This window comes from Monodelphis domestica, chromosome 7 (assembly GCF_027887165.1).
Source record: "Monodelphis domestica isolate mMonDom1 chromosome 7, mMonDom1.pri, whole genome shotgun sequence".
In the NCBI taxonomy this organism is placed as follows: Eukaryota; Metazoa; Chordata; class Mammalia; order Didelphimorphia; family Didelphidae; genus Monodelphis; species Monodelphis domestica.
Genome location: NC_077233.1, coordinates 159,592,254 through 159,620,215, shown reverse-complemented (window position 1 = coordinate 159,620,215; position 27,962 = coordinate 159,592,254).

Genomic DNA, 27,962 nt, shown 5'->3' with positions numbered 1-27,962 from the left:
TCTCTTTCTTGGGCTTCTAGAGCATAAATCTATTCCTAATTGGGATTACTCCTTTGCAGCATCTTTCCTGGTTCATTATTAATGTCCTGGCTCTTAGGTCAGTGATAGATCCATAAGAACTCTGCAAGCCCATTGAGACAAGAAACAGCCAGAAAAAGACATATTTGTTAAGATCTGCCTAGACCAAGAAAGGACTAGTCATGAACTCACAGATGCAGCAAAACTTGTCTCAAGTACAGCTGCCTTCTCTTGGCTCTTCTTATTGGCTAAAACATTCTTGAAGAACTGAAATATTATTGACCAGGTTAACATAATCTTGGGTTTTATATCAGACAGAACAACCTCCATACTTTTTCTATACATCCTGCTATAAATTCGACTCCCAGGAAATTCCTGACTAGTTATCTCAAACTTTGAGTTATGTCACAAGAACAGAGTGACCTTCTTTATTCTGGAACCATCACTGTATTATGTCTTGGATAATACACCAAAGAGAAACTTAGGAGATTAGTATTGATGTATGTATTTACTCTTTTATGCAGATGTGTACCTTTGATTGGCCTGCGTATTTTGATAAAGTTTGTACACTCTTAATTGACATATAGAAAATATGTACTTCTGACAAGTTATCCTTTCCTTGATGGATGGTGCTCCAATTAGCAATGTATACTTTTGACATGTAATATTTTTACTGAATATATGTTCTTTGTTCCCAGTATGGAAATTCTATATAAATATTGCCTCTTAGCCACCAATAAACTGAGTTCCTTGTGACTGTACATCACGAGGGCTTCCCTAAGTAATCACATTCCAACTGCCTCTGAAAGTTTCTTCTGCCTCTCTCTCTCTCTCTCTCTCTCTCTCTCTCTCTCTCTCTCTCTCTCTCTCTCTCTCTCTCTCTCTCTCTCTCTCTCTCTCTCTCTCTCTCTCTCTCTCTCTCTCATTTTGTCTCTCTCTCTCTTAAAGCCTGCCTACCTTACATAGACTCAAGCTGCAAGCCTCTAAGATAACTACTGCTGGTCAGGAGAAGTTGTGAAATTTGATCCCCAGGTACCTGTACCAAGGTGGGCATGGTGGGGGATTCTCCTGGGTTTACAAGCATTTATTGACTTCTATATGTGACAGGCACTATGTTAAATTAACCCTGGTAACAGTCTGTGCTCTTAAGGAGTTCAGACTTGATTGATATCAGCCCTCCACAGGTAAGGATGGTCCCTAGGGATCTGTCCTGAACCTTCTCTCTTTACACTTTTTTCTTTGACGATCATATTTGCTCTCCTAGGTTAAAAGATTTCAAAAGCCACATGGACATGTCCAAACAATCTGCAAAATGACAGTCCTCCTTCTCCAACTGCATTTTCTTCCTTAGAGGATCCACCTTGTAATTATTCCTTGGACTTTTCACATTACTGCACCATCTCCTTTTGGGATTATAGTTTCCTAAGTAATATACCTTTACACAATTTTTTGCACAGAGGCTGTTAGCCTACTTCCCATTCAGTTACTTAAAGTTCTACCTTCAGCCTTCTTTTTTATACCCTATCTAGTAATAGTAACTCCATCAACTCCCATGACCTCAGTGATCACTCCTATACAGATAATTTCCATATCTATAGCTCTACTTTCAATCTCTCCCTTGAGTGCTCCATCCCATGTTTTCACCTGTCTGCTAGAAACGTCGACTGAATGTCCAACAGTCCTATAAACTCAACAGGTTCAAAACTGCAGTCATCATCTTCCTTCCTATCACGAGGGCTTCCCTAAGTAATCACATTCCAACTGCCTCTGAAAGTTTCTTTCTGCCTTTCTCTCTCTCTCTCTCTCTCTCTCTCTCTCTCTCTCTCTCTCTCTCTCTCTCTCTCTCTCTCTCTCTCTCTCTCTCTCTCTCTCTCTCTCTCTCTCTCTCTCTCTCTCTCTCTCTCTCTCTCTCTCTCTCTCTCTCTCTCTCTCTCTCTCTCTCTCTCTCTCTCTCTCTCTCTCTCTCTCTCTCATTTTGTGTCTCTCTCTCTTAAAGCCTGCCTACCTTCACTTACATAGACTCAAGCTGCAAGCCTCTAAGATAACTACTGCTGGTCAGGTCTGTCTCTCTCTCCCAACTTATCTGTTAATGTCACCACCATCTTCCTAGTTTCTGAGGCTTTGAACTTAGTTATCACATACTCTTTCCTCTTCCTCACCCCCAATATATAATTAGTTGTCAAATGCCATCAATTCTACTTGCAGAGTTATCTCTTGTAGCTCTTCTTCAACTTCTAACTCTTAATACAATAAACTTTCAATTGGCTTTCCTCTCTCTAGCTTCCTCTATGCTGGCTTTCTACTGGACTTTTCTCTCTAATGGGTACTGTATTCATTGGTATGCCATATCTTATCTCTGCTGCTCTTCCTCTGAGGGTCATATTTCTGTTGCTTTAGGTCTTTTGTATTTACTCTGGCTTCTCTGATCACTGATGGATGTTTTATCACACCAGCTTCATAGCTACTGCTCTTTAATACAAGCTTCTGAGCTTCATCCTTTCAGAATTACCTGTCAGACATCTCAGTTCCACTCTGCTAGAGCAGTGGTTTTCAAACTCTTTGGTCTTGGGATCCCTTTTATATTCTTAAAAATGTTTGAGGACTAGGACAGCTAGATGGCTCAGTGAAAGAGAGAGCCAGGCCTAGACACAGGAATTCAATTGTGGTTTCAGACACTTCCTTGCTGTGATCCTGAGCAAGTCACTTAACCCCCATTACCTAGCCTTTATCATTTTTCTGCTTTGGAACCAATACTTAGTACTGATTACAAGATAATAAGGGTTTAATACAATTATTGAGAACTCTTAAAGAGCTTCAGTTTCTGTGGACTATAGTTATCGATATTTATTAGAAAATGAAAAAATTTAATTAGAAATAGTTTTGACCTTGTAAGTCCCTTGAAAGGGTCTCTGGGACTTGGGTCTCTAGGCCACACAGTTTGAGAACCTCTATGCTAAATCATAGTGAAGGGAAAATCTTTTCCTGATAAGAATGAGTGACTAGTTCTTTAGTCTTAGCCATAGGCTATGAGGCACTCATCTCACTGACAAAACCTCACCAGAGCAGGATATTCTCAAATTAAAATCAAGCCTTTACAACCAAGATCATAGCCCTTTGGTCCAGTCAACTATCTGACAGAGTTAGAAATTCATAAACTCTTCTCTGGCTTGACCTGGAAATGAATTTAAATCTGCAAAAAGCTAAATGGAGGCAAGGTTATTATTCTCTATTTATCTGATTCAAATTACATCTTTAAGTTTATCAGTCAGTAGAAAAATCTCCTAGCTTTGGTTCTATATTTTGACCAAGGAAAAAAACTTGGTATCAGATTTAAGGAGAAATTAATTTATAAGAGGCCTTTAAGTTCCCCGAGGCTATCACAGTTCATTCAATCTATCAAGAATCTATACTACACTGTTTGGTGCTTAAATGCTAGAGCATTGGGGAAATGTGAAACAATATACAACATTCTGAAGAGTTTACCAAGAGGTAGGAGGAATCTGCTAAGGCTTCATATTGGAGAGGACATTTGAATTGGATTTTAAAGATGAGAGAGTATATGGCGCTTGAATATTTAGAGATGAGGAATGTAAGGAACCAAGAGGCTAAGATCTTGCCCACAGACATGGAGCTAAGTGATTAATGTGATATTCTAGTCCAGGTCTCTTGACTCCAGATCCAGAAGTAGAAATTTTATAGGTGAACAGAAGAAGGGGAGAAGTCTTAAGTGATGGATTTTGAGATTAGATTATTCATTGATGATTTTTATTTACCTAGTTGAACGCTAAAGTAAGAAGTGGTGGAATTTTAGAGTGTTAGGCTTACTTATGCATTATAGTGAAGAGGACTCACAGAAGCCTAGAGTTATAAATTATCTGCCAGGTTATAAAAGGATGCTAGAACATTTTCCTGAGTCTGATAACCAGTAGAATTGGTGTGCTAAAAACTGGTCCTTGAGTAAGATGACGAATTGGAAAAATGGACCTCTAGAGCATAGAGGAATGTGGGAGCAGAAAAAATAACAAAACTTCAGGAAATGTGAATTATCCAGGTGGTATAGTTTTGTGGCACCACTAGCCTCTCTTCATGGGAAAAAGAGTGTATCCAGATATGTGTATATATGTATATGTGTAGATGACAATTATGGTGGAAGCTGTGAAAGCATCAGAAACATGTATGTGTGTGAATATACAAAATCTGAAACAATTGCCAAGAGACTGGTGAAGAGGTTCTCCACTAAAGAGAAAGGACAAAAATGGGACCATAATAAGGGAAATCATGGACAGAATATATAACATATGGTAATAGGAAGGGTAGACAATGTAGACTTAGGAAGTTAAGAATATTATCAGGAAAAAAATGTCATTGACAGAAAACATTCATTCATTCACTCAACAGATGTTTATTAAATGTCTACCATGCATATGACACTTTGACACTATTTGGGGCAATATGGAGGATAGAAAGAAGTGAAAGGCACAGTCTACCCTTGTCCTATGGATGTTTATAATCTTACAAATCAATGGTCTGCAAAATACTTAGATTTTCTTTTTCAAAGCTTCTTTTAAAACTTTCTTCCCCTCAAAAAACTCTTGTAATGTTTTCCTTATGTTGTTTCCCTAGTTGGCCTATATCCTAATTGTTGATAAAACATCAGAGTCCGCAGTTTCAATTCTTTTCTATAGCCATTCAAGAGTATAGTTTTGAATGCCAGGTTCCAGAACAATATTTTCCAGAATAGCTCACTTTTTGGTCTTCCCATCATCCATAAAATTGTCTTTACCATGAATCTTGAGCAAAAGATTATTCTTTCATAGGTATTAACTTTTTATGAGTTTGCATGGTTACTAGATTCTGAAACCTCATTACCATTTGGTCCTACATCATATTTATGCATGGCCACTTAAACTTTTTCATCTCCCTTCTTCAACTGATTTACTCACCACCATCAAACTCATCATCATTTAAATCATAGTCACCATCATTTCGACCGGAAAAAAATCTGTTTTTCTTGTTTTAAAATTTCATTTATTTAATTAATTAATTTAGAATATTTTTCCATGGTTACATGATTCTTATTCTTTCTCTCTCCTCCTCCTTCCCCCTCCCATAGCCAACAAACAGTTCCACTGGGTTTTCCATGTATCATTGATCAAGACCTATTTCCATATTATTAATATTTGCAATAGAGTGATCACTTAGAGTCTACATTCCCAATCATATCCCCATTGAACCATGTCCTCAAGAAAATATTTTTCTTCTGTGTTTCTACTTGCACAGTTCTTTCTCTGGATGTGGATAGCACTTTCTCCTAAGCCCCTCAGAATTGTCCTGGATCATTGTATTGCTACTAGTAGAGAAATCCATTACATTAGATTGTACCATAGTGTGTCAGTCTCTGTGTACAACATTCTCCTGGTTCTGCTCCTTTTGCTTTGTATCAATTCCTAAGGATCGTGTAAGGTGGAACTGGTAAGAGCTTAGGAAAGGAAAGATCTTGCATCTTCTGGCTTCCAACTTTAAGAGAGAAGACTTATAATTCTAAATTCTTTTCAGAAAAGGTTCCTTGAAGGGGAAAAAGATGGGAAAGAAATTGATATGTAGAGGAGCTGGCATCTCTATTATGTGCTTGTATCCAGCTTAACACACTAGTGACTTCAAGGAATTTCCCTTTGCATGAAATCTCAGGTTGTTTCTATTGATTTAACTGGGATAGTTCAGTGGAAGAGTTTAATCACTGTATTTTTTTTTGCATATTCCAATCTATATAATTTCCCGGATTTTCTGTTTGCTATCAGCTTGCATAAAGGAATTTATTTTATATTCTTTGTATGTGGTCTCTGTAAGTAGCATTTGTTAGGAAAGAAGTCATGTCCAGGTATCATCCTCAACTCTTCACTTTCTGTCAGACCCTATATACCCAACCTGTTGCTAAGGTCTATTGCTTTTAACTTGATAACAATTATGTCCCTTCCTCTTTACTGATGCTGCCATCATCACCTCACACCTGGACTACTGTAATAGCCTCTAGATTGGTCTTCCTGTCTCAATTCTCTCCTGACTCGAGTCCATTCTCCTCTCATCTATCAAATCAATCTTACTAAAATGCAGCTGTTACTATATCATTGTGTCTCTCTATCCCTCAACCCCATTCAATAAACTCTAGTTACTCTCTGTCACCCCCAGGATAAAAAAATAAAACCTTCTATTTAGTATTAAAAGCCTTTCACAATCTGACCTTCTTCCTACTTTTTCAATTTTCTTGGATCTTATTCCTTCCTATCTACTCTATAATCCTGTGACACTGACCTTCTTGCTAATTCCTATACAAGACACTCTATTTCCCAACTTCAGGCAATTCACAGGTTGTGCCCCATACTTATAATCCTTTCCTTCTTTATCTCTATCTCCCAACTTCCCTTTTCTCCTCCAAGTCTCATCTCAATTCTACTTTCTATAGAAGCCTTCATTTATTCCCTTTAATAGCAATGCCTTCCCTCTATTGATTGTGTTTGATTAACCCTGTACATATCTCATTTGTACAAAGTTGTTTTCAGGTTGCCTCCCCATTAGAGTATGAACTTCTTGAGAGCAGAGCCTATCTTTGTATCCCCAGTAGTTAGCACTTGTGCACATTGGATACATAACAATAGCTTATGGATTAAGTGAAATGTTCTCCTTCATCTCTACCATCTGGAATTCCTGGTTTTCTTTAAAATTCAGCTTAAGTGTCATTTTCTAAATGGAACTCTTTTGGAGCATCCTGACTGCTAATTCTCTTCTTCCCAAACTACTTTATATTCAATTTCCATACCCTTATTTAGGTGCATTTCAACCTGGAAAAACAGATAAAGTGATGCAGCATGAGGAAACAGAACCAGGAGAATACCAGACATGATAACAATGATGGTGTGCTATGACCAACAGTGAATGGCTTAACTATTATCAATAATGCAAATCCAGGACAACTCTAAGAGACTCATGATGAAAAAGGTTATCCATTACCATCAAAGGAACTGACAAAGTTCCTTTTTGTATGATTGCAGATTGAAGCATGACATTCATCGCTTTATTTCCTCTATAAATTTTTCTCTGGTGTAAGTGATATGTGTCTATTTTATATCATGATGAACCTAGAAATATGTATTGTATGATAACACTGGTACAACCCATATCATATTTTTAGCCATTTGGGTAGAGGGAGATGAGGAAAAGAGGGAGAGTGCATGAATTATAAAATGTCAGAAAACAATTGTTGAAAATTGTAATCTGGAAAAAAATTAAATTTTCAAAAACAATTTACCAGTGGAAGGGGGGAAATGGGTAACATGTAAAAGGGATAGATTAAGGATTCAGAAATGTGCATGGAATGAAAAGAGTCAGAGAATCAAGGAGAGTCAAGGAATGGAATTTTGGAGAGAGGGCTGAATGAGAAGCTTTGGAACACAGAGAAAGCTGGGAGGGAGAGAACTGAGAGAGTGAGCTTTGAGGAAGGAGCTCTTGGATTTTCTTTGTCTTTTCTGAATCTATCCTTGTTCCTGTGAAGAAGCCTGTTCAGTGATTTTATCTTTTGTCATGGCTGAAAGATATTTCTAGCAGGGCCTGATCTATATAACGAGAGTTTGATCTGCCTGAAGAAGAAACTCACCTTGATTGGAGTGAAGAGCCTGAGAGACTGCCTCTACAGGTCTGGCCTGTATCTGGACTGACCCAGCCATTAGGGTCTCATTCCTTGATTCAGCAACTTACTTTATTCTTAAACCAAGACTGTTTGGGAGTGGCTATAGAGTTAAATAGCTAGAATCATGTAGGTTTGGGGAATTTTTTTGTTAGTGAGGAAGTAAGAATAGGTTCAACTAGTTGAAGAGGATCCTTGAGGAACCAGTGGCTTTTGGGAACAGTTAGATATCTAGCATTTAGGGAAGTTCCTAGCCCTCCTACCTACCCTATCTTTTATTTTAATAAATAAACATCTTAGTGTTTGAAATCAAAGTCAGATAGTATTATTAAGAGACATAGGTCTGGGAGCAGCCATCTTGGTCCCAGGGCTTGGGAGGAGTCTTTATAACAAGATTTGAAATTCACCTACCTCAACCATTGGCCAAAATACCGTCTTACACCATCATGCCACTCTTTTTATCCCCCCTTCATGTGGTGATGAATACTTTCAATATTCAGGAAGGGTCATAAAGTCATAGTGTGTTAGACTTGAAAGGAATCTTATAGACCATTTAATTCATCTCCCTCATTTTCTAGATGAAAGAGTGAGGCTCAATGGGTCCAAGTGGTTTATCCAGAATCACATAACTATTAAAATGTAGAATCAGAATTTGAATTCAGGTCCTCTTACTCTGAGCTCTTGAGTGAGGTTCATGAGATCTTCATGCATTTCCCATAGCATCACAAACATTTTTTTTAGAAAACTCATGATATAATTAGAAATAAAAAATGGTAATTCTCCTCCTTAATAATAATTTAAAATGCCAGATTGTTAAAATTTAGATTTAAAGATAGAGAAAGGGGAAACTAGGTGGTTCAGTGGATTGAAAGCCAGGTTCAGATATGGGAGGTTGTTAAGGGTACATTTTAAGATTGAGACTGAATATATATTTTTAGTGGTCTCCAGGGATTTAAATTCTAAATCCCAATGAAATACTCAAGTAAGAATGGAATTTTATGGTGGTTTATTTACAATAGAAGGAAGAAATTAAGAATGAGGGAGAGAGAGAGAAAGGGAAGATCTTCTCTGATCTGGTCTGAGCCAGGGGGAGTTCAGAGGCCTCAGCCAAGGGGCCTTCCCAGAAGATTAAATTTAGCTCGACTTCCAGTCACAAGGCCTCCTCCAAGATGAGGGGCCTCCTTGGAGGCTAGTGCCTCCAGAAAGAGCCAAGGAAAGGGAATCAGTCTTAATGCTCACCATGTGGTCATCTAAGGGAAGCAGTCTGAGATCCCACACTGGAGCTCCCCCAAGTCAAGCTCCACCGCCAAAAGTTTCTCTCACAGGAAGTGATATGAAATATAAAGGCAGTTCTTTACATTATTTCCTGTGTCTCACCTGTACCAATAATGGCTTAAACTTGGCTTTGGACTGCCCAGGGGATCAGTCAGTTATTTATGATTCATCACTTGCTAACACACTTGGGTCATAGACCTTCCTCCCCCACACTTAATCCTTAAGTCCTGGTTGCTAAAATTCTAAAGACTAAGCAGGGTGGAGTAAATCTAAAATTCACAAGGTCCTGGTTTCAGAATTTGTCTCAGATAATTCCTAGCTCTGTGACCCTGGGCAAGTCATTTAACTCCCATTGCCCAGACTTTACCACACTTCTGCCTTGGAACCAACATACAATATTGATTCTATAACAGAAGGAAAGGATTAAAAAATTTTAAAATAAGACAAATTCAAGAACATTTTCATATCCTTTAAAATGCAATAGTTATTTATTTTTAGAGCTAGAGATTGAAAAAGCAAAGACATTCCTTTAGGAACATTTTGTCACATAATCATGCACATCCTGCTTTGTAAATAATTACAGGTTCATTATTCACTTAGTCTGGTGAGACTTTCCACTCAAAGAGATTAATTCCAAGGTTATATCAGCATGGCCATAGTTGGTCCAGTAAATTGGGTAGGTCACAACTAACAATAATAAAAGCTGAAATTTATGTAGTGTTTTGCATACTTCATTTCATTTGATTTCCCCCCTCCCCCAACAGTAACATGAGGCAGGTAGCACAGAGACTATTCCATTTTTCAGATCAAAAGTCTGAGAAACAGAGCTGTTAAGTGTTTACTTTAGGTCACAGTGTTAATAAGTGGCAAGTCCAGATTTTGCATGTTGATTTTCTAAGACTAAATCTACCACAGGGTAACCACTTCTGGTTTCTAGCTTGATGGAACTCCAAAAGAAAAGCTATGATAAGGGCAAGAAATATCCTAATCCCTGCCTCTACATGAATTAAACGAGTATTTCCTTAAAAGCTATTAAGATCATCCTTAAGACTTAGTTGACTTATTAAATAAAATTTTTAAAAGACTTAGTTGGCTTAGGGAGCTTAAAAACCCAAACCATTTACATAATTTCCTTATCATCTAAGTACAAAACAGTCTTGAGGAATTGTAGGCATGTTCTTTAATGATTGGCTGATAGATCATGATAAAAGAAACTCAAGCAAGAGAGTTTCATTAGAATCAGCTTGAGGCATCCTCAATGCTTTAGGAATGAAAAAAGATCAATCTATCTATCTATTGATGAAGTTTTTATAAGGTAAAGATCTTAAAGTTGTCTCTATGGCTGCAGAGTAGCTGAGGGAGAAGGAATTCTGTGCAGAGGCTTGGAATTTGGAAGGGCGTAGGGCAGAAGGAGTTCCGGTGACAGTTGGTTGATCCTTGGCTATGTGTGAGGACCAGCTACTCTGCTCTCCTCTCTCTCTGGACATAGTTCTGCTTGTGACAGGAAAGAAAGAGAACTCAGACCATCTTGGGGGTTTTTCACTTTCCTCACTGTGGAGACACATCAAGAAGAAAAACTTGTTAGACCTGCTGCTGTGGAAAACTGTTGGGTGAAAGGAGAAAAACCAGAAGACCTGCTGGCCTGGACTCTGAGGCTCACCTCAGAGTCACACTCTGCTCAGTGAGCCTCTGAGACATTTTAGCTCACTGACTTTGCTTACTTGGAGACACTCTTAATATAAATAATTTACTTTTATATAAGAATTATAGATAGTTTAGTCACAGAGCGTTTTAAGGGTTTTTAGTTGTTGGTAAGGAGTGGTGAGAAAAGCTTGGGTGAATTCTCAAGACGAACTATTTCACTGTGAGGCGAAAGAGGATTGGGTGGAGAATCTAGTTTCCCTTTGAGTTGAGGCATCCTGTTATTCTTAATCCTTATTCCTTATTATATAATATAAATAAATATAATAATATATAATTTATATAGTTTATTTATATTATATAATAAGGAATAAGGATATATGGATATATCCAAGTAGTTTGTGTACTGGCTCAGTGAAGGGAAGTTCAATCTTGGGCTTTCCTTCAGGAGGAGAGCTGAAAATACTTTGTGATCATCCAGCAAAGTATATTACCATGGTATCCTCCTTATTAACATAATTTATTATCCCCAATATCACAATGCCTATCATTCTTGATTATCTTTTTCTTGATATATCTAGCTAAATCCCCTTTTGTTAACCATTCATGCCCTCCCAGTGTCACATTTTGATCTAACAGTCTAAACAATCAGAGGGGAATAACTTGAATTAGACCCAACCAGAACATCAAGCCCACCTTTGTTTTCAAATATTTGCTTCTGTCATATTGTAACACATGCATACCCTGCTTTAGTTCTCATTAAATTCTGCTAAGAATTAAAATAACATGGGAGAGTAAAATGGGTGTTTGGGATCAAATATTTGAAAATATTTATGTTGAGCAGGTGAAATCTAAAAATCCATTTTGTGTTCTCTCTTGAATGGTTCTCTAACCTAAAATCTTCAGATAGATAGAAAGCAGACACAAGGGAGCAAAGACAGTTTGAGAAATAGGGGAGAGAGAGAGGAAACTCTTAGGAAACAGAATCAAATATTTCATGGAGAAAATCTGTTATGTCTTTAAAATTTCACTGTATATATTGAATTAGTATTCTAGAAACATATTGCACTGAGAAAGGTAACTTGACTTTATTAATATAATGGTTGGAAAATGCTAATTTTCCTTCATCTTAATGTAATCATGTCTTGCAGTTACCTGTAGGTCCTGGTGAAGATTCATCTTTTCATTTAAGATTTAGCCAATTACTAAGACAACATTGAAACCTGCATTTTAATATTTCTATTGCCAGTAATAAGAGGTTAGTTCATGAAATCAAAATCTTTATTATACTTTTCCTTAAAAAGAGAGAAACTTTCATAATGACATACTAACCTTCCAACACATAGGAAGCACAAATTGGCATGAATACAGAAATAGGCAGTCATGGAATCAAAGATTGCTTCTATATTTAGCAATGAAGGTATTCAGGTTGTAAACTGGTCTGGCTGAGTTCACAATCTGCTTTACCTAGTACAATAGTCAAACTCAATAGCCAGAAGTAGCTGAGCCCTAAGGATTGAAATTACTTGAAGAAAGATCCTGATAGCAGTCTTGAAATAGGAATCTGGATATTTATGTTCTTTATATGTCTGGAGTTCATAGAATCACAAATCTAGAGCTAGAAATGAAGAGATCATTGAATTCAACATCTTCGTGATGAGATGAGATGAGGAAACTGAAATACTAATAGGTTAAGTGTTTTGGTATTTATGGTATTGGTCATGATTGATATAGTACAGTCTCCAATTCAGATAGCATACTACATTCAGCTATGATTGGAGCCACAAGACAGGAAAATGTAGTTTGTTATTGGGTCCTATTACTACTTGAACAGATAATGCAGGATCATACAATTACCCTTTGTCCATTTGTTGCTAAATGGAAATGGAACATTAAAAATTACACGTTACTGGGGCTTTCAAATGTTGAGTCTTTTACAGACAAGTGGCAACCATGCCAAAAATTGATGCTTCCAGAACAGACTCTGGAACCCTGACTCCTATGTTAACTAAACCAATGGCCATCTCTCTACAAGGATATGGCCCTTGAGAACATGTTTTTATAAATTTTACTCAGTTTTCTATATATTTGAGAAATGAGGCCTTCACAAGAGACACTTTCTTTAAAATATTTTTTCACGTTTGTTGTTTCCCCAACTAATCTTAGTTGCATTGGTTTTGTTTGGGCAATTTTTTTAAATTCTAAAGTTATGAAAGTTATCTGTTTTAGATCTCATAATGTTCTTTATGTCTTGTTTGGATGTAAATTCTGTGTTCCTCTAATTTGTTTATGGTCTCACCCTTTCTTTCCAAATTATGTGCTCATTTTTACTTTGATTTGGTATATGGTGTGAAATCTACCATATACTTTTTTTCAGCTTTCCCAATAGTTTTTGGTCAAATACCTAGTTCCTCTAAAATTGTGGTTCTTTGGATTTGTCAAACACTAGGCTACAATGATAATTTACTATTGTGTATTGAGTGCTTAATCTAGTCCACTGGTCCACTACTCTATTTCTTAGCCAGTACTAGATTATTTTTATTGTTGCCATTTTATAATGAAGTCCAGTACAGTTAAACTACCTTCCTTCATTTTAAAATGTTAATTCATTTAATATTCTTGGTTTTTTTATTCTTCCAGATTAATTTTATTATTTTTTTCTAGTTCTATGAAATAATTTTTGGGTAATTGATTGGGATGACACTGAACAGGTAAATTAACTTAGGCAATTTGTCTTTTTTACTACATTAGCTTGGCTTATCCATGAGCAATTATTGCTCTTCCTGTTATTTAAATCTGAAATTATTTTTGTGAAAAGTGTTTTGTGTTTGTGATCATATAATTCTGTGGAAGAGAGAAATTGGAAAAGCCTGCAACAAGGCTAGAATAGCTGGGACTGCTGAGCTGTCATTCAAAAAGAGAACATTCTGATTTGGAATGTGACCAGGAGAAACGGTTGAAAATGGGGTTCAGACCAACTGAAGTCAGAGGTCTTTGGTTTTGAAGACAGAAAAGTTAGGACTCTCTTGGCTCTTGGAAACTTAAGACTGAAGGTGATCTCTTGGCTTGGGGACAGAAGAAAGAAGGACAAAAGTCCAGCTCTCTGATTTTCTCTGTTTTGATACAGTGATTGAACTTCCAGACCTGTCAGCCCATTTTCCCAAATTGAGCTATATTCCATCATCCTCCAACCTAAGACTTATTCTAAGATTAGGGAAACCCCCAACCCTCCTTCCTTCCATTTCTTCTCTTTTCTTTCTTTCCCAATAAACCCCCTACTTAATTTAGAGAAGAGAAAGAGTGTTTTATTTGAGTCATCATAGAACTTACCCTGAGTTAATTTAAAGAAACCAATAGAAGAATCATCAGGAAGGGGGAGGGAAGAAGGGAGGGTGAAGAGACAAAAGAAGGGAGGAAGGGAGAAAGAAGGGAGGAAGGAAGATTAACAGCCTTGATCTTTAGTTATCATTTACCATTCAAACAATCCCTTATTACACTTTCTAGGTTTCTTGGCGGGTGGATTCCTAGGTACTGTTATTTTTAATGGTACGTCTTTTTCTGTCTCTTTCTGTTGGTCTTTATTGGTAGTATATAGAAATACTGATGATTTGTGTCAGTTTACTTTGCATTCTGTAACTTTGCTAAAGCTGTTAATTGTTTCAATAAGTTTTTTGCTTGATTCTCTAGAAATATTTAAGTATGCCATCTTGTCATCTATGGAGAGTGATATCTTATTTCCTCATAGCCTATCCTAATTCCTTCCATTTCTTTTTCTCTTGTTGCTATAGCTATAATTTCTCATATTAAATATTAGTGGTGATAATAGGCATCCTTGTTTCACTACTGATCTTATTGTTTCTAGTTTCTTCTAGTTTATCCTCATTGCAGTTAATGTTTGTTGATGGTTTTAGATAGTTGTTATTAAATGTTTGAGGAATGTTCTACTTGTTACAATGTTCTTTAGTGGTTTTTAACAGAAATGGGTGTTGAATTTATCAAAAGCATTTCCTGCATCTATTGAGATAATCATATGATTTCTCTTGATATTGTTATTGATATAGTCAATTATACAGATGGTTTTCCTAATGTTGAACCATCCCTGCATTCCTGGTATAAACACTATCTGGCTATGGTGTATGATCCATGTGATATATTGTTATAAACTCCATGCTAATATTTCAATTAAAAATTTTCAACAATATTTTTTAGGGATTTTGGTCTATAGTTTTCTTTCTGGTTTTTTTGTTTTGTTTTGTTTTGTTTTCTTTCTGTTCTACCTGGTTTAGATATCAGCATCATATTTTTGTCACAAAAGAAATTTGGTAGAATTCCTTACTCTAATTTTCCAATTTTCCAAAGAGTTTATATAGTATTGGACTTAATTGCTCTTTCAAGTTTGGTAGAATTCAGTTTTTAATTTAGCTGGCCCTGCAGCTTTTTTTTTTTAGGTAATTCATTGATAGCTTGCTCAACTTATTTTTCTGAGGTGGATTTGTTTAAATATTCCATTTCCTCTTTTGTTAATCTGGGCAATTTTTGTTTTTTAAACATTTATCTATTTTTTCTTAGATTGTCAGGATATTGTTATATAATAAGGCAACATGACAACTAATAATTGCTTTAATTTCCTCTTTAGTGGCTGTGAATTCACCCTTTTCATTTTTGATACTAATAATGTTGTTTTATTCTTTCTTTTATTTTATCAAATTAACCAATTGTTTATCTTTTTTATTGTCCCCCCTCATAAAATAAGCCCCTCTTATTTGTTAGTTCAGTGGCTTTCTTGCTTTCAACTTTACTAATCTCTCCTTTGGTTTTCAGGATTTCCAATTTGGTATTTAACTGGGGATTCATTGTCAAGAAGAACATTAAGGTAGTAATGTTATGTTGGGTATGATCATATGACTTCTTAACTGAGGATAAGGCAGCTATTCCTGGCCATCTAGGCTCCTTGTACTAGTCAGAGCATCCACTTGACCCAAGTGGTCCTTAATCTGCCCTAAACTGGCAAAATGGCACTCTCTCAACTTAAGGTAAGAGGTTTCCCCAATGTTAATCAACATTTGCATCACTGAGCAACTGACTGTCCAAGTCAGGGTGTCTAGTATATCAGAAGTAATGTAAAATCAATGCTACCTGAACAAAGGGAGTGTTCTTTGCTCCAATGGTTTCTGGGATCCAGTCTCTAGGAAGACTTAACTGATAAGAATAGATTGTTTTTGTTCATAGTTCTGACTGCTCTGATCCACTGTTTCCTTATTTCTTTCTTAGAGCAGAGTCACCTTGACCCCAAAGTCTGTGTTTCCTCAGAGGGCTCCATATACACTAGAAAAATAATGTGGGTCCCCTTCAATTAGTAAGCTTCTTTTTCTCTGGGATAGTTTTGACAACTTCTTTCCATACTGGGTTTGGGAGACCAAGGTGTGATATTCTTAGTAGGTGCCTTGCTTTTTAAAAGCATGGAGATATTACATTGACACTATGAAACTATCTATTTCTCTGCAATATATGTATATACTTTATATGTCACTATATAACTATAGAAATAATATATGGATTTGATTATTTGGAAGAAAGACGATCCCCTAGCTTACTTGGTGATAATTCTCAGTTTCTGCTGAGGAGGAAGTGGGATCCTACTTTAATCTCCATGGAATATTGTGGCTGCCCTTCCACAGAAGATAAAAGGGGGCAAAAACTTCATGCCATTTCCCAGATGTGTCTCTAAGAGAAAGGGAGGCTTTGATGGACAATTCAAGAAATATCACATGGGTATTAATATTCAGAAAATCTAATTATCAACTTAAGTCACAGGATACATTGCAGGGAAGTAATTTATGACCTCTTCAGTCATTTTACTATAGGTGACCATAATGTCTAAAATTGTTGACTGTGCCCAAAATGTCATTGGTGTTTGAGTACTTATTGCTTTTTACTGGTTCTCATTGTCAATGCCTTACATTCGAAGACCCACTATGAACTGTAATAATCTGACATCACCCCAAACATGAACAAGATCATTGTGATCTTCTGAGACATGGTTCTCCATGAGTATGTTGCCCATTCCAATAAAAGTGAGACTCTAAAAGTTCTCAATTGGCCCAGGGATGAGCAAGGTTTATCCTACTCCTCCCTTGATGCAACTTCCTTGAATACTATCGATGTATTAATGTGACTTCTTGATCACCTGGAGTCATAAAAAGAAGCTCCCAAATGGGACTTGTAAATACAAAAAAAAAATCTTTGGAGCAATTTTCTATAATAAGAGTTTTTACCCAAAATAATTAAAAAACGGATCCAAATTTATACATTAGGAGCTATTCCTCAATAGATAGAAAGATATAGAAGAGTCAAGAGATAGAAAAAGACAGTTTTGAAAGGGAAAGTCCAAGCTATCAGTAGCCCAGTGAATAAAATGATCTAAATAATTAGAGGAATATATATTAAAGCAACTTTGAGATTCAAGCTCAAATCTATCAGGTTAGAAAAGATGACATAAAAAGAAAGTTATAAATTCAAGAAATTAATGAAAATTGGCAAATTAATACATTGTTGGTAGACCTCTGAATTAACTCTTCTAGAAAGCACTGTAGTGGTGTGCTCAAAATGTTTCAAAACCAGGGCTAACTGGGTAGCTCAGTGGATTGAGAGCCAGGCCTGGAGATGGGAGGTCCTGGGTTCAAAACTGACCTCAGGCACTTCCCAGCTGTGTGCTGGGCAAGTCACTTAACCCCTATTGCCTAGCCCTTACCACTCTTCTCCCTTGGAACTAATACACAGTATTGATTCCAAGATGGAAAGTAAGGGTTTAAAAAGATGTTACAAAATTGTACATGCACATTGTCCCAGCGATACCACTATTATACCTATATACCTCAAAGAGATCAAAGAAAGATGAAAGGAATCTTTATGAACAAAAACATTCAGAATAGAATGTACAAAAAAAAATTTTCTATACAAACCCCCCCCCCAAAGAGTCATCAAGAGATGTTATTTCAGGGAATGACTAAACAGATTATGGCATATAAGCAGAGTAGACTATGTATGCCACAAGAAATGACAAAATGGATAGTTTTGCAGGAAAATGGGAAACTATGAACTGATGCTTAGCAGAGTTAGCAGAACCAGGAACAAATTTTATGGCATAATAGAGAAAATTAACTTTGAAAGATTTCAAAATACCAATCAATGCCATACTAAATCATGAATCCATAAGACTGAAGATGAAACAAGCTACTCACTTCCTGTCAGAGCAGTGATAAACTTAAAATGCAGAGACAGAGAGAAATTTTTTAGCGAGTCAATGTGGAAATTTGTTTTGCAGGATTGTGCATGTTTATATTTTCAATAATGAAAGGGACAGAATATAAATGCATATAAAATTAAGTTTGACTTGAAAATTTAACATGTCATTCCCTTCTGATGATAAATAGTAAATTCAAAATAGGACCCCCATATATATATATATATATATATATATATATATGCATACATCATAATCACTTTGCTAGAAAACTTTGCTATACTTTTTTGGGTGATGTATTATGGAAAAAGATTTGTTTAGATATAGGAAATATATGTATCAAAACAAAATATATCTCAAAAATTGGGGATAGAGAAGAATATTAAACATCCTTACTGATCTGAGCACTATACATATTTCCCAGACTGGGTTCATATAGACCATCCTTAAAGGAAAGAAAGGGTTATTTTTTATACTGAATCTTTCAATAAGAATGGGAAAAACAATCTTCAAAAAAATTTAAACAATACTTTTAAAAGAGGAGATATGATTGTTCTATCTTGAATCTTTCTCTAACAATTTTTATCTTCCTCCAAGCTCAACACCTTTTATTTTATTTATACTCAGAGGAAATGAAGTTTTAACCATTGTACAGCAGGCTGCATGAGTGTTATAGGGTGCCAAATTCAATAAGCTACATCATGCCAAAGGCAGAATTCTGTGTAGAACACAGATTTGAGTATATTCTCACCTATGGCCTAAGCAATCCATCTATTTCTCCATAAGTCTTGGAAATTTTTCCAGCTTGTGTGAATGTACCTGACTTCTTAATTGATGCATTTAAAAAATAATCAATTCCCAATGGGGAAGAGAAGAAATTAAACATTTTTATATTACCCACTGTGTTCCAGGCACTGTGCTAAGTGTTTTACAAATATGTCTCATTTGGTTCTAACAACCTTTGAGAAAGATGGTGCTATTATTTCAATTTTGCAGTTAAGAAAACTGAGGCAAAGAAAAGTTAAGTGATTTGCTCAGTCATACAGCTAGTAAGTGTCTGAGGCCAGCTTTGAACTTAGGTCTTCTTGACTCCAAGCCAAGTGCTCTGTATCTACTGTGTCATAAAGATGTCTCTATAAAATATTAATTTCTCAAAAAAACAATGCTCTATAATCTATGGTCTACAAAGACATGTTCAATCTTGAGACTTAACACTCTAGCATCTCTCTTTCATTTGTTATGCTCCCCTTTAAAATTTATTGTGAAAAAATCCCCTAATATAGTTCATGTGTCCACACATCTGGGTAATCCCAAACTTCAATACAAGTACTATGGGAACAGAGCAAATAATGAGCAAAGGACCGTCTTTATTCCACCCTACAGAAAATATCAACAACACACACACAAAAAGTCACTTTTTGTCATGTCCAACTCTTCATAACTCCATTTGAGGTTTTCTTTGCAGAGATACAGGAGTGATATATCATTTTCTTCTCCAACTCATTTTAAGGTGAGGAAACTGAGGCAAAGAGGATTAAGCGACTTGTCCCGCGTCACACAGCTATTAAATGTCTGAGTCCAGATTTGAACTCAGGAAGAAGAATCTTCCTGACTTCAGTCTTGGCTCTCTATTCAAAGTACCATTTTGGAGTACCTTATCAAATTCAGAATAGATACAAAGGATTTGCATTGATTTACAAACAAATGTTTCTAAGATTCTGCTTTTCCAGTATCCTAAAATTCTACATACACATAACTAGACAAATGTATACTGTTCTTTAAATTCATGAAGCTGACCAGGACCCTACATTTTCATTGCATTTTCCTTTAAAAAAGAGTTAAACATAAACATCATTAATATGACAGTTATTATAGTTTATAATTTTTGTTTAACAGAGAGGGAAATACATTTTAACCTCAGTCATCTGTAACCAACACTGACCATTGTATTTGACATAAACCTTGTCTTCATTTCTAATTATGGTGTATATCATTCATTAATCCTGTTTCCTTTACTCTGTATCATTGTTCCTGATGTTTCGAAATACATTTCTCAAGACAATACTGAGTTTTGGGGACTTAGGCTTATTGGAAATATGCCTTTCATGATGAAGTCCAGAACATTTTCAACATCTAATAATTTTTCAAAACCTATGATGTTTTCATGTCAACCAGAATTACATTTTCATATTTATGAAAGAAAATACATTTTAAACAAACTGATAGTAGTAGGAATGTATATGTGACCCTGGGGAATTGTCCAAAGGATCTGCCAAATGAATCTTCTTTCCATTTTTTTTGTTCTTCTAATACGACATGATTTCTATAATATTTTATTAAACTCTTAAAGTTTCCGACATTTCCAGAGAGTTTTGTATAATTTTCATTGAAATAAATTATTAGAATCTTGAGAAATTAAGTCTTCACATGAACATGGATTATTTATTCAGACAGTGAAATTATTTAATCAAAATGTAAAAATGATAGAACTTGGAAACTCAAGACAGAATTAGTGATCAAATAACTGTTGCATAATATGAAAAACATTTGTTTGAAAATTTCTGGAAGGGTAATTGTCAAAAACCACAAATTTCTATTCAGTAGTAACTAACATAGAGCTGGTTATGGAAAGAAAGTATTTAAAGTTATAACTGCAAATAGAGCAAGTCCTTGGGCAAAAACTTTTTAAATACTAATTTTATTTTGAAAGCTTTAAAAAATGAAAGGATGAGTTGAAATTTCCTCTGAAAACATGAGAAAAATGTCTGGGGATTCATTCTAATTTTTTCATGTTAAATTTGGTTTTTTTTTACTATATTACAGATTAATTTTTAAAAGATAGTACATTCTTCAAAATGTCTAGTGTATTTCTCTTTCTTTCCATCATGGAATAGTGAGCTCTTCAAATACCAAGGTAAATGAGAGATTGGTTTTCAACTTTTTGATTTAACAAAAATTCTGTCTACTATATTAAGATGACTTTTGGGAATGTATATAAGGTCACAATGTATGAAGCCATTTTTGCCTTTTCTTTTCCAAGTCCTATAATTAGAAGGCAGAGTATGAAGGCACTGTGAAGATTAGGTGACTTGCTTAAGGTCATCCTGGTTATAACTGGAAGATTCATTATATGAAAATACCTCTTCTGACTCAGATTGAAGTGTTTGTTCCACAATATTGTACAACTCTTTAAACTGGGCTCCATGAATTAAGTTTGCTTTATAAATCCATGTGGGAGTAAAAGAACTATTCAACTAATAAATGAAAATAGGAGCTGGTTCTATGGGGGAAAACCACAAATAAAATAGATAGAGCACTATCTAATTTGATTAAGAAAAGGAAAGAAAAGAATCAAATTACTTGTATCAAAAATGAAAATGGTGAATTCACCTCCAATGAAGAGGAAATTAAAGCAATCATTAAGAGCTATTTTGCCCAATTATATGACAAATTTGACAATCCAGGAAAAGTGGATGAATATTTACAAAAATAAAAATTGCCTAGATCAACAAAGGAGGAAATAGAATACTTAAATAATCCCATCTCAGAAAAAGAAATTGAACAAGCCATCAATGAACTTCCTAAGAAAAAATCCCCAGGGCCAGATGGATTCACAAGTGAATTCTATCAAGCATTTAAACATTTAATCCCAATACTATATAAAATATTTGGCAAAATAAGCAAAGAAGGAGTCTTACCACATTCTTTTTCTGACACAAATATGGTGCTGATACCTAAGTCAGGAAAACAGAAAACAGAGAAAGAAAACTTACAGACCAATCTCCTTAATGAATATAGATGCAAAAATACTAGCATAAAAGTAATACTAGCAAAGAGAACATAGCACTATATCACAAGATTTGATCACTATGATCAGATAAGACTTATATCAGGAATGCAAGACTGATTTAACATTAGGAATATTATTGGCATAATAGACCATCAATAACCAAACTAGTAGAAATCATATGATTGTCTCAATAGGTGCAGAAAAAGCCTTTGACAAAATACAACACCAATTCCTATTAAAAACATTAGGAAGCACAGGAATAAATGGGTCATTCCTTAAAATAATTAGTAGCATCTATCTAAAACCATTAGCAAGTATCATCTGCAATGGTGGTAAGTTAGAAGCCTTCCCAATAAGACCAACAGTGAAACAAAGATTCTCATTATAACCACTATTATTTAATATTGTACTAGCTTTAGCAAAAATGTTAGCTTTAGCAAAAAGAGAAAAAAGAAATTAAAGGAGTTAAAGTAGGCAAAGAGGATACTAAACTATTCCTCTGTGGATGATATCATGATATACTTAGAACATTGTAGAGAGTCAACTAAAAAACTAGTTGAAATAATAACTTTAGCAAAGTCGCAGGATAAAAAATAAATCCACATAAATCATCATCATTTCTATATACTTCCAACAAAGCCCAGAAACAAGAATTAGAAAGAGAAATTCCATTTAAAATAACTCTAGACAATATAAAATACATGGGAATCTGTTTGCAAAGACAAACAGGTATTATACGAACAAAATTACAAAACACTTTTCACATGAACAAAGTTAGATCTCAACAATTGGAAAAAAACATTAATTGCCCATGGGTAGGCTAAACTAATATGATAAAAATGATTATTCTACCTAAATTAATGTACTTATTCAGTGCCATACCAATCAAAATACCAAAAATCTATTTTATAGAGCTAGAAAAATAGCAACAAAACTCATCTGGAAGAACAAAAGGCCAAGAATATCAAGGGAACTAGTGAAAAAAAATATGAAGGCTGGTGGCCTACAGGCACCATGTCTTAAACTGTACCATAAAGCAGTAATCAAGATAATCCAATACTGGCTAAGAAACAGAAAGATAGATCAGTGAGCTAGAGTAGGGATAAATGACCTCAGCAATCCAGTGTTTGATAAACCAAAAGATCCCAGTTTGGGGGATAAGAACTCATTATTTGACAAAATTTGCTGGGAAAATTGGATAGCAGTATGGGGAAAAGTAAGTATAGATCAATATCTCACACCATGTACCAAGATGAGCTCAAAATGGATATATGATTTAGACATAAAGTGTGATATAAGTAAAATAGAATAGCATATCTATCAGATCTGTGGAAAAGGGAAAAAATTATGACCAAACAAGAGATAGAGAACAAGATATAAAATAAACAATTTTATTATATACAATTTAAAAGTTTATATAAAAACAAAACCAGTACAACCAAGATTAGAAGGGAAACAACAAACTGGGGAAATTTTTTTATAACAAATTTATCTGATAAAGGTCTCATTTTTCAAATATATAAAGAATTAAATCAAATTTATAAAATACAAATAATTCCCCAATTGACAAATGGTCAAAGGATATGAATAAGTAGTTTTCAGATAAAGAAATCAAGCTATCAATAATCATATGTGTGAAGGGTTAAATTTTGGGGTAGGAGTTTGAACAAAGGAGAGCAGCTTCTTAAACACAAAACTTAGTTTATTATTAAGAAAGTATGAATAGGCAATAAGAAGGAAAGTGAGAATAATCTTACAATAGCTTATAACTATACCTAAGATCCCAATCCTAACAAAAATTTTTCTAAAAAATCCTAACTCTATCTGCCTTCAAAGGCAGTGCCTTCTGCCAGAGCCAGGCTCCAACCTAACTTTTCTACTTTATATAATAATTTTCCTACTATATATCTACCTATCTACTGTAACAGTTAAAATTAGTTTCCCTGCTAGAAGTATTATCTTTTTTAGAGGTTTATTAAAGATTAAGAATTAAAGAAAATACAAAATAAGAAATAAGAAAAACACGTGTCTGGGCCCAGAGAGCCCATTCACAATCACTCACTCTACATCCTGCCTGGTAGAGCCATGTGAGCCCAGATGTGGAAACCAAGAGAGCGAGCGGTAGGCGGAATCCCTTTAAATATTAATTTGTGGTCTCGCACTCAGGGAAATTCAGGGATATTAGAGGGCAATTTGGGAACTCACAAGGACTTCTGGGGATTGAAGTTTGGGGTTCAAATCTCCACTTTTACATTCTCCGTATGATCATTTGGGAAGAAGGATTTCCCCAAAGGATCATGAAAACATAATCAACTTAAAGATTACAATAATTTGAGGATAAGAGGGAAAAAAAACAAAACCAATAATTGCTGGACACATTGACAAAAAGCCAGTTAGGGGGCAGTCCCCTTTGGCATGAAAGTATAGATACAAATAAATGTTCAATCAACCACACCCAAAGTTCATTCTTGATCTTCTCGTGCAGCTTGTGGTCTAGAGGCTTCTTCATGGTGTCTTCTCTAAACAGTTCACTTTCTGGATTCAGAGAGGTAGCATCTTACTTTACCTAAAATTCTTCATAAAAGGAATTTCAACTTTGCAATTTAAAATAGATACAATTACATTTCCCCGTGAAGAGGGTGATTAAAAAACATAGGATCACTTAGGGATGCATGGCTGAGTTATGAGGTATATGAATCAATTGGTAAGAGGAATTAAAAAGACATCAGAAAAATCCAAATAACAAAGATAATTTCTGGATGAAAATATAGACTATCAAAGTCTTATGTGTAAAAAGTCTAAGTAAAGGAAAAATAAATCTATAACAGGTCCTTGAATCAGGGCCCAATTAAAATGATCTAAGCAATGATGCATTTACCCAGTCAGTATCCAGGACTATAGAAAGTTGCCACACTATGAAAGACAGAAAAGGGACCAGATTATAGGAGCCAAGTAGGAGCCAAGTTGGGAGATACTTGTCTGTATTTTCAGAGTGAGTGTGGACACAAGGAAGGCCTATGTCTTAACAAATGTTAAACATCGCAACCCTGAGTCTTCATACTAGGTTCAAGACCTTTGTATTGGCTTAGAAGCTCATCAATCTGTCCTGGATTGGTTTATCTTTGGCCCTATGCAATGGCTCTTTTGTGTATATCTTGTTCTGGAATCATACAGAAGTAAGTAAAGTCCCATAAATTTTTTAAAAATAATTAGTGGCATCATTTTTATAGTCTCAAGCTTTTGGGGCATGCATTGACATTATAGCAAACGTATTTTAAACTTATATTACTGCAAAATCAAAAAGTTAAGAAAATCTTAATGCTGGCAACATGTGCTTCAAATATAAAAAAGGAGAGGAAAAATAAAAAAAACTGAAATAGTATATTGCACATGCAAGAAAAATATAATAAGAGTTTTTAAAAATTCAAAAATAATGTAGCTTATAATCATTGACATACTTTGTCAGCTAAGAAAATATAGAATACAAGACTTTCTCACCAAAAATGAGATCCATTTCCTCTTCATATCTGGCCATGATCCACTGTGAGTATAAGCAAATGAATACAGTAGTACAAATATGTAGGAATCAGTATCCCAAAAATTCTCAATAGCCCAGTTAATTACAATAGCAAACAAAGACACTATCATTTTTTACACATGAATTGCTGTATGCCATTTTTAAAAGCCTATGAACTGATAGATATTTGTAACAATTTTTTACAATCATAGCAAATCTTTCAACCTTGGTAAACATATTTTTAAACAAAGTAAAACTTATTTCGGGTTATGAACATCATCAAGAAATCTAGATATCATTTTGGTGGAAGTTAAGTGGTGAGCTGAAGAGTTATAAATGAGAGGTGCTCCCCTTTTTTTGGGGGGGAGGCTTCTAGGGTACAATGCCCCAGGATTAATTGCCCAACTTCCATTCACATTTTTAGAAATGCGGGAGTTGGGGGTTAAATTTGTATTTAACTTCAGCTATTAAAATGGGCCTTACCTCATGTTAGGGGCAGGCAAAAATGACCAGAGATTTAAATGTCCAGTACCTAAGATTATCAATAATCAACAAAACTGTTAAGGTCTTAAATCCACTTCTCAGGCTCCTCACAGTCCCAGAGAAAGCGAGCCACACACTCCTCTCCCCTTTCCAACTACCAGCTGTAATGGACTAACTCTCAGCCACAGCCTTCTAACTATCATTAACTGACATTTAGCACAGCAGGGTGGTCTCTTAGTCAGAAATCTTTTTGCTCCCTTGACTCTTAAATATAAAAAGGGAGAAATTAAGAAAAACTCTCTTAACATATGAAAAAATGGCCTGAATCTCTCTTATTAGAGAAATGCAAACTAAAATAACTCTGAGCTACCACCTCACATCTATCAGATTGGCCAATATGACAGTAAAGGAAAATGATAAATGTTGGGGAGTATGTGGCAAAAATTGGGATATTAATGTATTGCTAGTGGAGTTGTGAACTGATAGAACTATTCTAGAGGGCAATTTGGAATTAAGTTCCAAAGAGTTACAAAACAATGCACACTGTCTGTATCCTGGAGAGATGGGAGTGGGGGGATGGGGAAAGGACCTTCTCATGCAAAAATATTTATAGCTACTCTTTTGTGATGGCAAAGAATTGGAAATTGAAAGAGATTGGAGAATGGCTGATCAAATTGTAATATATGATTGTGAAAGAACTTCTAGCACTATTGTGCTATAAGGAATGATGAACAGGATGATTTCAGAAAGAGCTAAAAAAAACTTCAGAGATTGATGCAGAGATAGGCAGAACCAAGAAAACTTTGTACACAGTGACAGCAATATTGTAGAATGATTAACTGTGATGGACTTAGCTACTCGTAGCAATTTAATGATAGAGACAATTCTAATGACTTATGACAAAGAATGCTAGTCACCTCCAGAGAATTGTTGGAGTCAGAATGCAGTTGAAAGCATATGATTTTTAAATAGCTTATTTGGGCTTATGTTTGGGGGTTTGGGTTTTATACGATTACTCACAAAAAGAAAAATATGGAAATATGTTTTTCATGATGATACACCCAGATCAAATCACCTACCAGCACCAGGAGGGGGAAGAAAAGGGAGGGAAGGAGATGAGTTCTATCATGTAATTTAGGAAAACTTGTGTGGAAATTTATTACATGTAATTGATTTAATTATTTAAATATTTTAAATAATAATTAATTTTTAAAAACCTACTCCATATGGGCTTAGTGAATTTTCTTGAGCAATTATATTTTTTTACATTTTTTAATTTTCTTCTAAAGATCAGATATTAGTCTTTTAAGAGGTAGCTTTATGTAATGTATAGTTTATAAGTATTACAGTATTACAGAAGAGAAAAGCTGATATCCTTGATATGTATTTCCTGTGAGTCTCTGGTCAAGTCACTTTATCTCAACCATTGCCGAGGGTCTGTGTAAATTATAATTAGGTTATAATTTGTAGAGGTAAAAGGAACTGAACAGCTGGGAGTTCTTCATATCGCCAAAATTCTATCTTTTTTTCTTGTGCTTTAAGTTATTGATAATAATTATCTACTATTCAGTCATGTCTGACTCTTTGTGATCCTGTGAACCATTACAGGCCCTTTTATCTTTTACTATTTCATGAAGTCTGTCCAAGCTCCTATTGATTTCTTCCATGATACTGTCTATCTCATTTCTCTTTTTCATATAAAAAAGGTTTATAATTAGGTCTATGTGCATAATTTAAAGGAATTTTGTATAATTTTTGCCTCATATATACTATGAGAGATATTTTGCTGGAAGAGAGCTTTTAAAGTAGCATTTTCTCCTGGTAAATCAAATCCTTGACTAGAGTCAATAAGTAATATGCAAAGTGGAATTTTGTATTTTCCACATTTCAGTCACATATAGTAGAGATGTGTTCTACTGTGGAATATCATTTATGAAAATCTGCCTGTTTTCCTCTAATACTTGCATCAAAGATGTTTTTGAAATGTGCATATTATTTCTCACAAAAACAATAATTATAGATTGAGAAATAGGAGCAACATTTACTGTATAAGTTAGGCTAGTTTTTCCTTGAGAAGATTTCCCTGAGATTTAATTGACTCAGAAGCATAGCTCCAATATAGCTTTTTGATAGCCTGAAAACAAAAGTCAGCCCACATGGAAGCTAGAGGGGCTTTTCTTCAGCTAATTGGAATACCAGGAAGACTAACATCAGTAAAAGGAATCTAGACTCAATGGAATCAAAGCTGGGTCCTTATTAGGGTGCTTTCCTATGTTACTGCTATATAAATCTCTTTTTGTTGACTGTTAAGTGGTCT